The sequence below is a fragment of the Nomascus leucogenys genome, chromosome 18 (assembly GCF_006542625.1).
Source record: "Nomascus leucogenys isolate Asia chromosome 18, Asia_NLE_v1, whole genome shotgun sequence".
NCBI lineage: Eukaryota > Metazoa > Chordata > Mammalia > Primates > Hylobatidae > Nomascus > Nomascus leucogenys.
The window spans coordinates 15,470,781-15,487,991 of NC_044398.1; the positions used below are offsets into that span (position 1 = coordinate 15,470,781).

Consider the following 17,211-nt stretch of genomic DNA (forward strand, 5'->3'; position numbering starts at 1 on the left):
ACTGGGATATGCTTAAGGACCTATGGCTGGCACTTACCAAAATAGAGAAATAGAAAAATAGAACCGAAAGGTTTATGAACCATATACTTTTGCCATGTAAAGAATTATAGTCTATTTCATAGTTTTCACAGCCATTAACTAATTCTAGTGTTACCCTGATTAAATTCAGCAAATAATACTTAAGCAAACCATGGTAATCTTTGTGAAGAAATGAAAACTAGTGGCTCTTGACTTTGAGAAGTTTTCACTGTAAAGAAGGATGAGTTATTCTTCATGCTTTCTTTGGCTGTAATGGCAAAATCATACTACTTACCAACCATGAATGAATCTAGTATGGTATATATAGATAGTTATATACATGCTTAGAGGTCTACTTTGTGTGGTTAACTTAGTATGACTTTTGAAAGAGCAAAATATGACATTATGGGTAGGTTAATAAAGCAGATATTTAGAATGACAATAAAGCAATATTTTAATAATTTTTGGAGGAATAAATAAGAAAAAGAATGAATGACATAATTTTTCTAGTTTACTATCTTCATGAAGAGATAAAATATCTGTAGGAAGTGTCGTGAACACAATTGATAAGTAATGTACTCCAAGAATACAATGAGAATGTACAAAAATACTCTGTAAAGCATTAAGACAGGTTGAGCAAGATTGTCATTTGAGTCCTGTGGAAAGAAAATCAGACTGGTATTTTTTTCTAAATGCTTTTCAAAATAACAATGGAAAAACAATAAAAACTCCATACCTTGCTCAATGCCACATTATGAAGATAGAACAGGATACTCTCAATTTTCTTGAATTTATGCATGAAACAGCTTTTTATCTTTACGTAGAAAACAATGACTTGTCTTTGCAATTTTTCTTGCTTTGATAGCCTAAAACATGAATATTCTTTATTAATTAAAAAGGTGTGCATGGTTGCAGCTGAGTTCCCTATAAAATATCTCTTGCTAACCAGTAACCAAGAAAACAGAATGCTTCATATGATTTAGAACGTGAACCTATCTCAGCAATCCTATTACAAAATCCAGCTATGCTTGTCTCTGCCTTTATGTTTCTTTTGAATGTTTTTAACATACTTTTTCATCTCCACCTCAGGCAGTCAGGGCTCCTTTTCATTTCGCCTTCCTCAAAAACCTATATTTGAACCTCACAAATCCTGGAATTTCAAAAACTAGAAGGTATTTCCCAATTAATTCATTAACAGAACATGTTGAAGGTATAACAGCTTTTGCTTACTCTAAACAGAATGGAGGAGTTAATACATTTCTTCCATCTGAAAAGAAATTGTAAAGATCTAAACTCTTTCTTTGAATATCTACTTGCTCTCAAATAATTTGGTCAGTTGTCTTACTTTAACTTGAAAACTATATTCTTAAAAAAACATATGTACACAATTCTAAAAAAAGTTTTAGTCTCAGAAAAGTCATATGTAAATAATTAGAGATAATAACTAATTATTAATGTCTTTTTAAAAAATGTTTATGTATATATAACTTCATCTGTTCTAAAAATAATCAGGCAAAGCAATCATGTTAGAAGACACTTTGCTCTGATAAACTGTTGAGATGTTAAAATCAGGAGAAATTGGTAGAATTACAGAAACTACAGTTTGGAAGTAACCTCAGAGGCATCTCATTTAACTGGCTGCCTCATGGATTGATGCCTTCAGAAAGGTTTAGGAGTAGTGACTGTGCAGTTTCTGCTTCAGTACTTCCAGAGAAAGAACACTCACTCTTAATACAATCAGGCTTTTCAGTTTCTGGAGAGCACAGTTAGAAATCTCTTTCTATTCTTCAGATCAAGGTCTACTTTATAACTCAAACAACAGAACTCCCATATATTTTTGTAAACAACTTTACATTTCATAGCTTAAAGTTAAAATAAAAATGTGCATCCACGGCCCTAACTAGGATAAAGTAATATTCAAAACCAAGAGTGGCATCTGACATTGTTCACTTTTGAGACTGAGTTTTGTTTTTGTTTTTTTAAATCAGGCAATATGGTAACCTGTTAGCCTAAGAATATCTATACTTATATGTTCAAACTATAGAATAATTATTTCTTATAATGACTGCCTAGTCGACTAGAACAACTAGGGGGCATGTGGAAAGTTAAGAAAAATCATATTAGTTGAGGAATATATGGCTATATTAGTGTGTGTGTTTGTGTGTGTGTGTGTGTTTGTGTGTGTGTGTGTGTCTATATAAATGCTTGTAACTGTGTGGATGTGTCTGTGCAGATTTTATGTTGTGTCTATAGATGTGTCTGTGTGCATGATGAGTAAGAAAGGAGTAGAAAATAAAGATTTATCGTTAGCTCTGACTTCTTCCTTGCATATCATTTAAACTTAACAGCAAATAACACTGGAGAGAACACATTTGACTGTTATACCTGCATACTTGAATCATCTGTGTTTTTACTTGAATATGGGACAAACAGATATTTATAAACAGCTTCAGGTGAATTGTATATTATGTTGAATATGTATATTAGATAAAATCCAAAGATTTTTCTGATGTCATGTTGTGTGTGTGTTTGTTGGGATGTGTGGGGTTTTTGTGTGGGGGTGGGTAACAATCATTTCTGTTTGGGGAGCCATGCAATTTGACCACATGTAGCCAAGTTAAAGATTGGGACTCTCAGCCCAAATTAAAGATTATGGGTTTTTTTTGTATAGAAGAAGTAAAAGATTTCGCCTCCAAAATGTTAAGAGAAAATGAATAGACTTTGCAAGCACATCCTATTACCTTCTGAATATCATATTTTGAATATTTTAAAAATTTGGAATTGAATTTTAAATATCATTTATACATTTGAAGTCTATGTTTTCTAGATACCCAGAAGGTAAAACCAAAGGATTCATAACAATATATTGGCAATTTTACTAATTAGAAGATCTATACACAAATAAGTGAAACCAAAGATATGAGGCTTTTTAAAAATCATTATTATTATAAGGGCATAGATTTGGTTGTCTTTGTTCTATTTTCTGTGCTAAAATTGCCTGCCATCTTGAATATGGCATCTATTATATAATTTGAATATGCCAAATAGTAAATGGTCAATTTTATTTTATAAAAAAATAGCAATTATTTAATTTTATCTTTTCCATTGTCTAGACATATACTATTGTTTGCCATACAGGTTTAGAAATGTTAAAAAGACAGTTATAAGAAATTAAATCTTAAAATAATTACAGGCTTTGGAGTGTTTTTTTCCTTTGTGTTCTTTTCTACAGTTTTAAAATTTCTTAGATAGAGGACCCCCTATTTGCTTATCTTGGCTCTGATATTTTTTGGACTCATTGCACTTATAGCATACTCTCTGATACATTGTGGTTTATTTAAAAAAAAATTCTAATCTGGTGCTCCACACCTTCCTATAGCTAACTAGACACTTAGCCTTATAATTTACGTAGGTTAAGATATAAATCTTGAAAAAGAATATGCAATAACATATCAGACAAAATGAGCATACTTAAAATACATAAAAGGACGCCTAAAATTGTCTGTTAAATGTCAGATAACTAATTAAGTGCAAAAGAAATAAATGAACATGTCACAAAACAAGATCTAAGAATGCCCAATTAACACATGAAAAGCTGTCTAACAGCTTCAGTCAATAGGAAAATGCAGATTAAAACCACAATAAGATATTGTTGTCCAAAGAACCTATACCATTTTACTCTCCCACCAGCAACGTATGAGATTCTTATCTGTTTTACGTCTTCACCAAAATTTTGTATTGTCAGTTCCCCCCAACATTCTTTTGGATGTGAAATAGTATTTTATTGCTGAATAATATTCTTGTACATTTCTTTTCCTGTGAGAGTTTCTTATAAATTTACGCTTATTCCGTGGTTAAGCAATTCTACCCCTAGGTGTTTTCTCAAGAGAAATAAAACAAATATATGTTCACAAAAATAATTTTACAAGGTATCATGATAGCCTAATTCCTAATAGCTAAAATTAGAGTACTCCAAACTTACATGAACAGCAAAATTTTTAAAAATTTACTTTTATTCTTATTTTTTTATTTTTAACTCAACTTATTATCCCAAGTCAAGAACTGCTAAACAAATTATGGCATAACAATGAAATGGAATGCTACATAGTAGCAAAAAGGAAAAAAAAATAGGAATGCATGCAATATTATAGATAGATTCAAAAATTATTATGAGTAAAAGAAGCCACTTTCTAATGTTGCTGGCTATTAATTTTTACAAGGACATTTCTATCACTTTCTACATAGTTCTAAATATGTGCTATCCAGTATGTCAAATAGCTATATGTCAGTGGCTATTACCACCGAGAAGGAGCTATTAAGAACTTGAAATGTGGCTTGTGTGATTAAGAAAGTAAATTTTAAATTGTATTTAACTTTAATTAATTAAATGTTAAGGTTAAATAGCTACATGTGACTAGTGGGAACTATACTGGACAGCACAATTCTTTATCTCCTTTAGAGTGGTGGTTAAATGGGTGTGTACAATTGTCAAAATTCATCAAGCTTAAATCTGAGTAGTTTATTAAATTTATATTATGTCTAAAAAAGGCAAAAAAGTTGCAATGTTTATTTGTGAAAATTTCCATTTAAAAACTAAAACAAGAACTCAAAATTAATGACATAGTTTTGAGGGCATACTCAGGAGAGTAAGAAGAATAAAGTTTCACGTACCCTTAGAATTCAAATAAAACCCAACAGATTAAAACATTAAAGGAGAGTCTCAGACCTAACTCAGTCTCTGTCTTTCCAAACGTTATTTTATGTTTATTTTATAGGTGGAATGTTGTACCGTGTCATCTATTTCTACCAGTGAGTGACATATGTGATTAATTGCATTGCCTTAATTAAACAGCAGATGCCTTGGATGTGATCACCTGCAGTGGCCAGCTTCCAATCAGATTAGTTCCAAAACTCCAGTTCTCTCGTTGCAATTAACTTCACTTTTCACATAGGTCCCCAGATAATTTCAATATGTCTGATGTCAAGAACGGAAAGTGAGACAGCCAGGTGGGAGGGTGTCCCTGGAGAATCTCCAAACAGCCTGCGCACTGGGAATGAGCACTGGAGTGCAAACACGGAAGTTGGTGCCCTTTGCAGCAGGGAGGAGTCCGACTCCTCCTCTTCCTGTGTGGAAGCTGGAATTCAAAGGGCTGGGTGGGAAGCACGCTAGCAGGGGTCTCTGGCGTTGCTGAGGGTCCCTGTTTCCCCCTTTCCTTCCTTTTCACCCAATAAAACCCTGCTTTACTCACCTTTCAAACCATCCGTGAGCCTAAATTTTCATGGTCGTGGGATGGACAAGGACCCAGTCTTTTGCTGAACTAAGGGAAAGTCCTGCTTTTTGGCGCGCAACAGGGGAGCTCAAGAAACAGTGAGTGACTCAAAACCTCTCACTTGGCCGGGCGCGGTGGCTCACGCCTGTAATCCCAGCACTTTGGGAGGCTGAGGCGGGCGGATCACGAGGTCAGGAGATTGAGACCATCCTGGCTAACACAGTGAAACTCCGTCTCTACTAAAAATACAAACAATTAGCCGGGCGAGGTGGCGGGCGCCTGTAGTCCCAGCTACTGGGGAGGCTGAGGCAGGAAAATGGCGTGAACCCCCCGGGGGGCGGAGCCTGCAGTGAGCCGAGATCGCGCCACTGCACTCCAGCCTGGGCGACAGCGAGACTCTGTCTCAAAAAACAAACAAACAAACAAAAAAAAAACTCTCACTTGTTCCTAAGCGTTTTCATCCTCAGACTACTGAGAGTGGGGGAAACATGACCCCAAACTCCGTTGCTCCGTTGGGGGTCGGGGGAAAGGCCTTTTCCTTCCTTTTTCAGGACAGACAGGTAAGTGGGGGCTCCTCGCTCCCCCTCCCCTCTGTGCCCTGGCTGGGATGCATGGCCCAAGGGTCCCGCACAGCTGGCTAGATGGTTCTCAGACACAAGCCACCGCAGCCTTCCTTTTCCCCTGACAGGGGGTTAAACCTTATCGGACAGTAATTAAGCTTTAACCTTGGTGTTGGAATCACTTGCAGAAGAATGAGGTTCTTCCCCAGGCATTTTCAAACCTTTTTTCACTCCCCTTTTCTACCTCCTCAACAACTAAACCCTTAAAGTTTTTTTGTTTTTTTTTTCTAGAAGACACTTTACTAGGCCACTTCCCCTGCCCCCCAACTATCACTGTGTGCTCTGCAAACTTTTGGTTGTGAAATAAATCCTCTATTTTGTTTTACATCCTGAGGCCATGGTTTATAACTCTGGTGGCAAGAATTTGTTTAGCAATCCTGCCTTAGGGGATGAGCCCTCTCTGATTCAATATCTGCATGTCCCCTGTCTCTTAAAGGGCCTCACTCACGCCTGTAATCCCAACACTTTGGGAGGCCAAGGTGAGTGGATCACCTGGGGTCAGGAGCTGGAGACCAGCCTGGCCAACATGGTGAAACCCCATCTCTACTAAAAATACAAAAATTAGCCGGGCGTGCTGGGCATGGGCCTGTAGTCCCAGCTACTCCGGAAGCTGAAGCAGCAAAATAGCTTGAGGCGGAGGTTGCAGTGAGCCGAGGCAGCGTCACTGCATTCCAGCCTGGGCGATAGAGCGAGACTATGCCTCAAAAAAAGAAAGAAAAAGAGATTATTGGCAAAATGAAGGTCAGATGCAAGGTTTGCTAAGTGTTTTGAGGTTACAAACTGCTTTTTGGGTTTTGAGAAGTATTTGACTTGCCGGCTTCACAACTGGAAAGGCCTGAAGACATATGGAACTAACTACGCCCCTAAGAAGGCACACCTTGGTTGCAGTTAGCACACAATTAAAGCAACTCTCCAAGTTTTACCTTAAAGTTCAAGATTGCTAGGAGTTGAAACTACTAGAAATATATTTACATGCAAGGTGAGTAAGAACAGTAAAATGTGTTTTTTAATAAAAGGTTATAAGAAGGCATGGAAATGTAAACTTTTGCCTAGGGTTAAAGGATTGTTTTGAGGTAAATTAGGAAAAAGCTGAAGGTTCAAAGAAGTGGCGGGAGAACTGTGGAAATTAATCTTGCAGGGGAGATTCTCTTTGTGAACATATTGACTAAATTCAGAAAAGGGTATTATTTGGTTTTTCTGTAAATTGAAATAAAAGCATAACAACATTTTCCTAAGGTGCTAATCTGCTCTTTGGCACATTTGTAAAGGGTTATAACAGGTTTTTGCTTCTTTAAAATTTCTGAGTCATGATTTTGGCAAAATAAATAACTTACGGTAATCTGGAATTCTGTTTCATAATATCAAGTTATTTAAACTTCAAACATTTAACAGCCTTCCCAAAATCAAACCTCAGTTTCAAAATCATCTTCCCTGGCACCTGGCTTTTCAAATATGTCAGAGGGGCCCTGAAGTGTCCAGAAAAGAGAGGTAAACAGGATTATTTGACATTATTAAGTACATGGGATTGCAAAAATTATGCTCAATCTTCTTTAGATTATATCTTGGTGAATAATCCTAATACATGTTCCAAAATTGTATGAGATTTCTAGAATTCTAATGGCTGAATATATGCTATCAATCATAATTAAGGTTGTTAAGTTACTGTGAACCACGGAGATAACCAAACTTCTTTTTCAATCGTGTTTCTGACTGTAACTACCCTGGACATTTTGCTATTCACAGACAATTGTTGTCTTGTTTTAATCCTTTTCAAAGATGGTTTATAATGAGCTATAGAACTTTAATAGGTGCTCTCAAACACAGGCTTCTGATAACTTTGGAAATTGTAACATTAAAATAAAGAAAAATATACAGGACTTATAAGGAGCTGAAATGCTCCCAAATATCAAACAAAACAGGAGTTAACTAAATGGACTGAACTCAGGAAACTGAAACCAGGCTGGGAGCAGTGGCTCACACTTGAAATCCCAGCACTTTGGGAGGCCAAGGCAGGTGGATCACCTGAGGTCAGGAGATCAAGAGCAGCCTGACCAACATGGCAAAACCTTGTTTCTACTAAATTAAAAAAAAAAAAAAATTAGCCGGGCATGGTGGCACATGCCTGTAATACAAGCTACTTGGGAGGCTGAGGCAGGAGAATCACTTGAACCCAGGAAGCGGAGGTTACAGTGAGCCAAGATTGAGCCCTTGCACTCCAGCCTGGGTGACAAGAGCGAAACTCCATCTCAAAAAAAAAAAAAAAAAAACTGAACAAATCTTTTTAACCTTTGCTTGGAATATTGCTGATCCATGTTTTGTTTTTCAGAGTCAAAGAAACTTTGAACTATTTACGGCCTTTAATAATTAAGTAAGGTATACTCCTGTGATCAAGACTTGGAGCATATTTGTTTCTCTCTGCCTGGTTCCTCTAGAAATTAGAAACTATCAGTGTGTATTTTTATGGCAATATAGTTGTTTGCATCAGTGCAGTTAAGAGTCCATTTTCTACGACGGAATTCTTTTCTCACTCTTTTCATTGTTTCATAATTATTATAGCAATAATAATAAAAAATACCAATTATTACATGAACTCTCTGCATGTCTATGTTCTTATTGCATTTTCTTATAAGAACACAAGACATATTGGATTATGACCCACTCTAATGATCTTATTTTACCATTTTAAATATCCTATCTCCAAATACAGTCAAATTCTGAAGTACTGCTAGTTAGGATTTCAACATAGGATTTTGAAGGGGCACTGTTCAGTCTGTAACAGTGGTTAAAAACCCAAGCTCAGAAACCAAATTTTCTTTTTACAAATCTCAGTTTTGCAGATTAGGAGATATGAGACCTGGGCAAACTTACCAAGACCTTGGTGACACTCTTTATGTCTTCTTGTTCTCATCTTTAAAATGAGAGGTAAAAGAGGATTAAAAATTGTTACATAAAAACAAAAGACTTAGGATGATGATGAAATGCTGATAATATATGTTAGATATTAGTATTTTTTATCTCAATAAATTCAATTGCTGTAACTCTTGAGTCCTCATCTTGCTAGTATGAAATTGCCCTTCTCTTCCCTCGGGGTCACCCGTAAAAGGGTAGATAGTCTCATTAAAATTCTTACTTCTATATTTCTTTTCTGATTGATCAGTTCAGCCTCTTAATTGACACTGGGATTTATATGCATTGACTTAAAAATGGAAAAACTACAAGCAGCATTAGAGGCTGTTTTTAAATTAATGAGTCTTTCCACTTACACCATCAAACTGAAGATTAGCTGTTGATTTATGAGATACCCTCAGCTTGTACCTTGTGCCACATCCAAATCATTGCCAATTTATTTCCAGAAAGAGGATCAGTACCACTATCTGCTCAGTATCTCTCATTTCAGGCACCTCTCAGAGAGAGAACTGAAACATCTTTATCATTACCAGAAGTAAAGCTAAAGCAAAAAGCTATTCTCTGAAGTCTGCTGAAGGGATGAAACTTCTCAAAAAATACATCTCTGGGAGATGGGAGAGAACATTTTTCACACCTTCCCTGAGAGAAGCGAAAGGGAAGTGGGAAAGGGAGGCATTCTCTTCTTCCAGGGTAACATACTCCTCCTATAGTAACCCCACATCATTGAGTGCTCAAGTTCCCAGTGCTTCCACTCTATCTAGACAGCGATTCTTCTTCTTTTTTTTTTTTGAAACGGAGTTTTGCTCTTGTTTTCCAGGCTGGAGTACAGTGGCGTGAACTCTGCTCACTGCAACCTCCACCTCCCAGGTTCAAGTGATCCTCCTGCCTTAGCCTCCTGAGTACCTGGGATTATAGGTGCCTGCCACCATGCCTGGCTAATTTTTTGTATTTTTGGTAGAGGTGGGGTTTCACCACGTTGGCCAGGCTGGTCTGGAACTCCTGACCTCAAGTGATCCACCTGCTTCGGCCTCCCAAAGTGCTGGGATTACAGGCATGAGTCACCGTGCTTGGCCAACAGCCATTATTCTTATACACATCCACAGACCTAGAGAAGTTAGTTTGAAGTTTCTGTCTGTGCCATATGCTACACTTGAGACCAGCCCCGTTGCTTCACTTTTCCCATGATATGAGTATCAAGTTTTATCCAAGCCTTCACTCCAAACTCATCCTCTGATGCCTAATTAGTTCTTCCTTCTAGAGCCCTGTTTTCCTTTCTTTACCAAGGAACTCCTTTCCTTTCTTGAACAAGTTAGAATCTGGTCCCATTCGTCAGAGCTATTCTGATACTATTGAGTCTGTATAGGGAAAAGGTTAAAGCTTGTATTCTTTAATTACCCAGGAAAGGTTGCATGCACTATCACCAGCAGCTGTCAGGTACAATACAGCATCTGGCATGGGTTGGGAGGTGGAGGGTAGGGGGTATTGTTGAAGCCTTTGTCAAAAAAAAACTTACATTTTACTGAAGATGCAAATTTAGTCAGTAAAGGGAGGGATACAAAATTCTCTCCCCATCTGCTCTTGGTTGATATGTTGCTAAGCTTGGAAAATTTAGATGATTTTTTAAACCAGTAGTTTCCCCCCCATTTTGTATTCATCTATCTTATAAACCAATGGTTTTATAGGGGCATATTTTTAACTGCATGGAAATAAGAATATATATATAATGAGTTCCTTTTACATGCAAAGTTTAACAGAAGTCATAATATTAAGAAATACAAAAAATTTGGAAAGAATCTAATAAAATTAAGAAGAGAAAATAATAAAAAGTGAAACTATAGGATAAAAAAATAAATATGTGGTACTTGAGACTTCAGGATTAATTCATTTTCAATACTTTTTAACAAAATAATTGTTATATCTACTATTGATTTAGAATTTACTAGGAGCCAGGTATTTCTCTAAATTTGTTTATGTTAATATAAATCTTTATAAGTATAATATAAAAATTACTATGTTTATTTTACTATTTATTTTAAATAATTTATTTATAAATTCACTAAATTTATTTTAAAGATAATGAAAGTGAGGAAGTCACAGAGAGATTAACTTTATCACACACAGCTAGTTGGTTGTAGAGCCATGGTATGAATCTGAATCTACCAAATTCCAATTCTCTAAATTTTTTTCTAAGTTGTTTTATGTTTAAGCTGTAGTTCTTAGTAATATATTTATATTTAGTGTTAATTTTTAACACAGCAATATACTATCTTTGTATGTGTTATTGTTAATAAAATTATATGGCCTTCAAAAAATGTTTAAATATTTTTCAAAACTTTTTAATATATATACATATAATCATTAAATTTATTTGTGATTTATGTGGCACAGAAACAGGAAAGCATATATATGACAATAGGTAAAAAATAACAAATCTAAAGATATAATAATGGCAAGAAATTAAATGAATTTCAGAGGATATTTTATATTAAAAAAATCAAGAATTAAAGTTTTACAATATAGAAAAAGACATATAATACAAAAGCTGATGAAGAGGAAGATGGTTGATAGAAAAAATAAAAATGATGTTGAAAAATAAAAATGATGTCAGAAATAAAATGCCACTGTAAATTAACAATTAGTGCAACACCAGTATTATCTTAAATGTACTGAAATTCTATAATTTCATAAAATGAAAAAAATTATAGTACCCAGTTTCAACAAAGGGGAGCAAGCTTGTTAACATTCGCAAAAGTACAGAAGGAAACAATAAATAGATAAAAATAGTTATATTAATGAATGATCATAGAGAGAAGATATCAGAAAGCCGACAAAGGTATGATTGGTGTTCTTGATGTAGGAATCAGAAAAGGAAAAAAAGGAGCAACATTCATTCTTATTTCTTTCAGCCTTAGGAACAAGTTAATTTGAACATGTAAAGAGAACTATATAAAAAGATAAAGAAATACCAAAGTCACTGTAATACTAAGTAGGTCAACATTTACATATATGTTGGTAATTTCAAGCAGAAAAAGAAAATGAAAAACCTATGTAAGAAAAATGAGGACAGATTCAGATATATTGTACCACATAAAATGCCAGAAGAAAATGAAATAATCTCTTAATTCATTAAGAGGATTAAGGAAGAAACGATTGTGACAAAAGACACATTAGCCAGCAAAGATTTTTCACATATAAAGATAAAAAGCACATCAAAACAAGTATTCTTTAATGTTTAAAGCAATAATGCATGCCTGAAGCAAAAAACAAGTGATCATAAAAACACATAACATTTAAATAATCTTTTGAGAAACATAACAATGTGCAATGAGGTGCACATCAAGATAAAGAATTCCAAAACAAGAAAGCCAAACACAGAAGGTGTCACAGTTGACACTGAGACTATTGAAACATAAAATAAAACTACTTTTTGCAAGAACAGCTATAAAATACAACATATTAATAACTATTAATGAAGAATATGTAACATAAAAGGTAAGACAAAATTAAGAAGTGTCTAAAATCCTAGACTATTCCAAAAAAATTGGTAAAGATGTTAAAGTTTCATATTTGAGATGAACTAATTTATTCATAATATACACGTACACAAACATATGTATATGGAAGTCAATACATACTATTTCATGCTTTGAGCTTATAATTAGATAAATATGTAAAATATATCATTGCTATTTTTGTTTTTAATAAAAATTTAACAAGTAGAATAATTAGAAAGAGAATGCATAGCTTAACAAAGAGTAGTGAAACAAACCAAAATTACAAAAACTCTAAAAAACGGGGGAGGGAGACATATTTCATCAAATAAAAGACAGGGAAAGAAAAAAAGCAAAAGAAAGCAAAATATAGAAAAAAAAGGATTACACTTCTGAATTACTAAGTTCTGCATTAAGAGAAAGTGATCCTCAAATTTAATAAAAACCAAATATATTTATTTGAATTCTATAAGAAGTGCAATCAAAACCACATTATAAAATGGACACAAACATTTTAAGTATTATGATTTGTTAAAAACAATAGCAGCAAAATATAAAATAAAATTTTTTTCATCTTTTTTTACGAAATGTAAAAAAAGACATCTAAACGGAATTCTTAATAATTAAGTAATCAAAAATAATAAGTATTCTGAAATCAAATATTATAATGTTGTGTTGATTTAATTAAGATGTGTCTAAATCCATAATAGGAAAAGAAAAATCTTAAATTTTCCCCTCCAAAGTTGTACCATATATAGTATTACTAGGTCATTTATTAGGGCAAAACTTTCTTGTATATATATTATCAGTTATCCCGTGGTATAGAAATATACACATCTAGATATTTAACCAAAATTTTAAACAATAAAGAATTCTTGAAAAATTAACCTTTAAGCTATTTATTCTAAATAAATTGAATTTTTGAGCAAAGACATATGTAAAAAGAGTACTGCTATATTATTTTTAGTATAGAAACATGACATACCCTATGCTGTGAAATTGTTTAATAATAATCTACTATAGATAGAAGAATTGCCATGGCATATCTATACCTTATTATATTGTACATGTTATATACACATTTAAATATAAGTGTTTTCTAAAATAAGATTATATTTAAGTTTACTAAGTATAAATATTTATTTACTTTGGAGATACGTAAGGTTTCAATTGATTATTTTAACTGCCTTTTGGGGGCTTTTCACATTCCATCATTCTTAGAGAAAAGTTCTTTCTGATGGCAGTCTCTAAGGTAATGTAATATAAATAAAAAATATTTGTAGAATGCAACAACAGAAACATTTCTTGAAGACTTTTTTAAAATACTAGACCTCATTTTGGTTATATTATCTGTATAACGTCTCCAGAACTTTCAGATCTCAAGTAAATTAAATGCTGAAGTCAAATAAAACTGGCTCCACAATGATAACACTCAGTTATCAAGTACAGATTGCCTGCCCCCTGAAGTCTGTGTTTTACATATTTAACTATGAATTTGAAATTGTTATTATTAAAAGGTTTATTTTAATAGCTATCTAGCTATTTGTATTTTCTCTATATACATATCTTTATTTTTAATTGACAAATACAATGTATATATATTTATGGGGTACAACATATACCTTAATAGATGTATATGTTGTGAAATGGCTAAATCAAGCTATTTAATATATATTATATCATATATTTTTGTGGTATGAACACTTGACATCTACACTTTCAGCAATTTCCAAGAATACAATGTATTGTTATTAACTGCAGTCACCATGAAGTACAGTACATCACTTGAACTTGTTCCTCCTGTCTAACTGAAATGTGTCCTCTAAGCAACATCTCCCCAGTTCTTCCAGCCCCCAGCCTTCGACAACAACCATTTTACTCTCTGTTTCTATGAGTTTTATGTTTTTAGATTCCACATAAACCTCTTCCATGAAAGAGATCATATAATATTTGGCTTTCTGTGCCTAGCTTATGTTAAAAAAAATATCTTGAGTTTTTTAATTTGATTTAAACAAGTATTAAGCATACTCCCAACATTCTGATAATTCCTTCACCTTCTTTTAAAGTTGAATATATATATATATATATATTCTGCAAAAAGGGTGCTCCTCGCAGTTGGAACAGTGGCAAGAGCACACTTGAACAAAGGAAAAGCAGACATATTTATCCCTTATGCATTTGGGTTGCCCTTACCACTGTGTCCTGCATCCATTGGCTGGACCTGGACCTTATAGTCTTAAACTGATACCCGATTTTAACCTAAAATTTTTCTAAATAGGTAAGTGCAAGGGAGAACAAAGAAGGAGAGAAAGTTGCTTATGAAAGGTTTAAGGAAGCAATAGCATTTCCAAATATGGAAGGGGCATAAGCTATGAGCTAAGACTTGCCTGGGCCTGTCCAGACATGCCTAGGTAAGCCAAAGCAAATAACTGGGCTAAAGTGTAAGAACTAATAGTTGATAGGAGGCTTTAGGGTAAGAAGCTATTATTTCTAGTGTCTATTATTTTATTTTTAAACCAAGACAAGATTTGAAGAGGAACTTTTCTAATTTCTACAGTGTGTTGACACATGTGCTCATGGATTATTGTCCAAAGCAAGTCATGTGACCAAGCCTAACATCAACGGGGTGAAGAGCTATATGTTCCTTTCTCAAGAGGCACTACAAGTGACATGCCAACGGGCAGGTAGGATCCTCTCAAATGAAGGGACTGTGAATATTTGACTAATAATACAAATATTTACTGGCTATTTTACAGTGATATTTACAGGCTATTTTACAGTGATATTTACAAATATCACTGGCTAACTTTTCCCAGCTTGATATCCTGAAAGAGGCACAGTTTCAACAGTAAATGGTAAATTTACCTTGATTGCACTGAAGGCTATTTCTTTAAAACTATTTTCTTTCCTTTTGACTATTCCATGTATCCTTTCAGAAGTAAACATTGTTTTTACCCCTTTAAAAAGTCTCTACTTATAACATGTACTTAATTTGGAATTTATCTAACATTGCCAGTTTGATAGAGAAATTTAATGAGAAAATTCAGTTCTATATTTATAATACGGATTCTTCAAGATGTTTCTGACATGCATTTGTTTTCATTGAAACATTAAAAAAATTATTTAGCTAACATCTGAGGAGCACATTGACTTTTGTACAGTTCAACTTTTTTTAAAATGAAAGAACTAGTGTTTCTCATAGAAGGGAGGAATGGAGATTAGCACTGAAGGAAAATTTGACTTATTCTTTGTCTCATTTGGTCTTGAAGGTTAGAGTCTGAATATGTCCAGGAAGTGTATCTTATGAATAAGAAACTAATATATCACATTTTCACAGAAATTATTTTTAAATAATCAGAGTTAGTAAATTCAGTTTTTGTCTGTTCTTTTTTTTTTTTTTTAACCCTAAGGCAAGCTCACAGCCTATACTTAAAGTTGTAAATATAAGCCTTAAAGTGTAAATTTCTAGGCAGAGCATGGCAAGGTAGATGAATGGATTCCATTAACGTCTGTGGAACCAATAGAGTTAAATCCTTTTTTTGTTTGTCTCAAAAATGAAGCCGTAAGCAAGCTTTGCAAATGGCAAGAGTAATAACAGTTAAGTCATGAACCTAAGGCTCTCAGTGTTAATGCTCTAATTCATTAAACCAACTCTTTTCCTGATGGAAGTCATTTTCTAAATGGTTTCTAAGCCAAAATGCCTGGCATAATTAAAATTTAAATTTTGGTTATTTTCTTCACTCTCCCCCATTTTTTTAATTCTTAAAAAATACTTTGTATCAAATACAACTCTTCAAAATGTATGACAATTTTCTTATTTGATAATTTTAATTTCATGATTTACAAAATTAAGCTCACTAAATATGAAGAAAATTCACAACTGAATGTATTCTAAATCCTAGGAAAACATTCACTAAATTGAGTCTTTTAATAGTTCTAGAACAGGGATCAGCAAACTGTGGCCTGCAGCCAATTTTTTAAAATAACATTTGTTTACATATTACCTATAGCTGCTATTTTTGTGCTACCATGGCAGAGTTGAAGGAAAGGAAAAGAAAGGAAAGCAAAGGCTTCCTTCTCCATAGTACTCAGATGCCTGCCAAGGTGATGGAGCTATGTGACATAGAAAGAATTTAGTAGTTGTTTCTTTTTTTTTCTCCTCAGATTCCTACTATCCTATAAAATTGGAACTTTAGTCTTTTTAATGGAAAGATGATTTCATTCTTCCATTCATTTTGATAGGCTTGTCCCAATAACAGGAATATTATTTAAGTCAGCTATAACTGTGTCCACAGTTTTCTTTGTTAATATCAGAAATCTCTTGTTTTAGAACATAGGATGAGACAAGACAAGATCTTTTATATGGCTAGTTTGGAAAGTGTCTGCTATGGAGACCCAAATTTTCCCACATAATAAGTCCAGAGGTGAATTTGGTGGGGCAGGGGTGGAGTCGGGGGTGGATAGTATCAGACCTAACTTTGACCTTCAGTTCAAACCAAGTTCTTCAATAGACTTCTACTAGTAATATACACAGAAACTGATATTTGGATTCCTATTTTTTTTTTTTTCTAAATTACCCAGTTGACTGAGAATTTGGAGATAGGAGAACAGAACTAATACCATGCCCTAACTCCAGCCCCAACCCTCTAACTTTAGCACTCCTGGGGCTGACCAGGAATTTCCCCTGGCCAGGAAAGAAACAAATTTACTACCAAACCCAATATGTCAAGTGGACAACAATTTGTAAATTGAGAGGAGAAGTACTTCTCTCCCTTTAGCACACACTGTTTAGCCCATAAAGTAGAACCATTTGCTTTGTGGAAGCATAGAGAGAACATCTGCCTTCTCTCCACATCTAGCCCAAGGCTTGGTCCCTTCAGACCCTCTTGGCCTTGAGGGCACACT

The 17,211-nt window shown here is 34.2% G+C and overlaps 1 long non-coding RNA gene across 1 annotated transcript in view; it reads left to right on the plus strand.

Annotated features, from left to right (window-relative positions):
• Positions 1-6,748: 6,748 nt before the first annotated feature.
• LOC105737809 overlaps positions 6,749-17,211 on the plus strand; it is a 74,104-nt gene continuing 63,641 nt past the window's right edge. The window contains exons 1-3 of the long non-coding RNA XR_001113503.1: positions 6,749-6,887; positions 8,235-8,356; positions 14,864-14,990. This is a non-coding gene — a long non-coding RNA (uncharacterized LOC105737809). The remainder of the gene's footprint in view (positions 6,888-8,234; positions 8,357-14,863; positions 14,991-17,211) is intronic.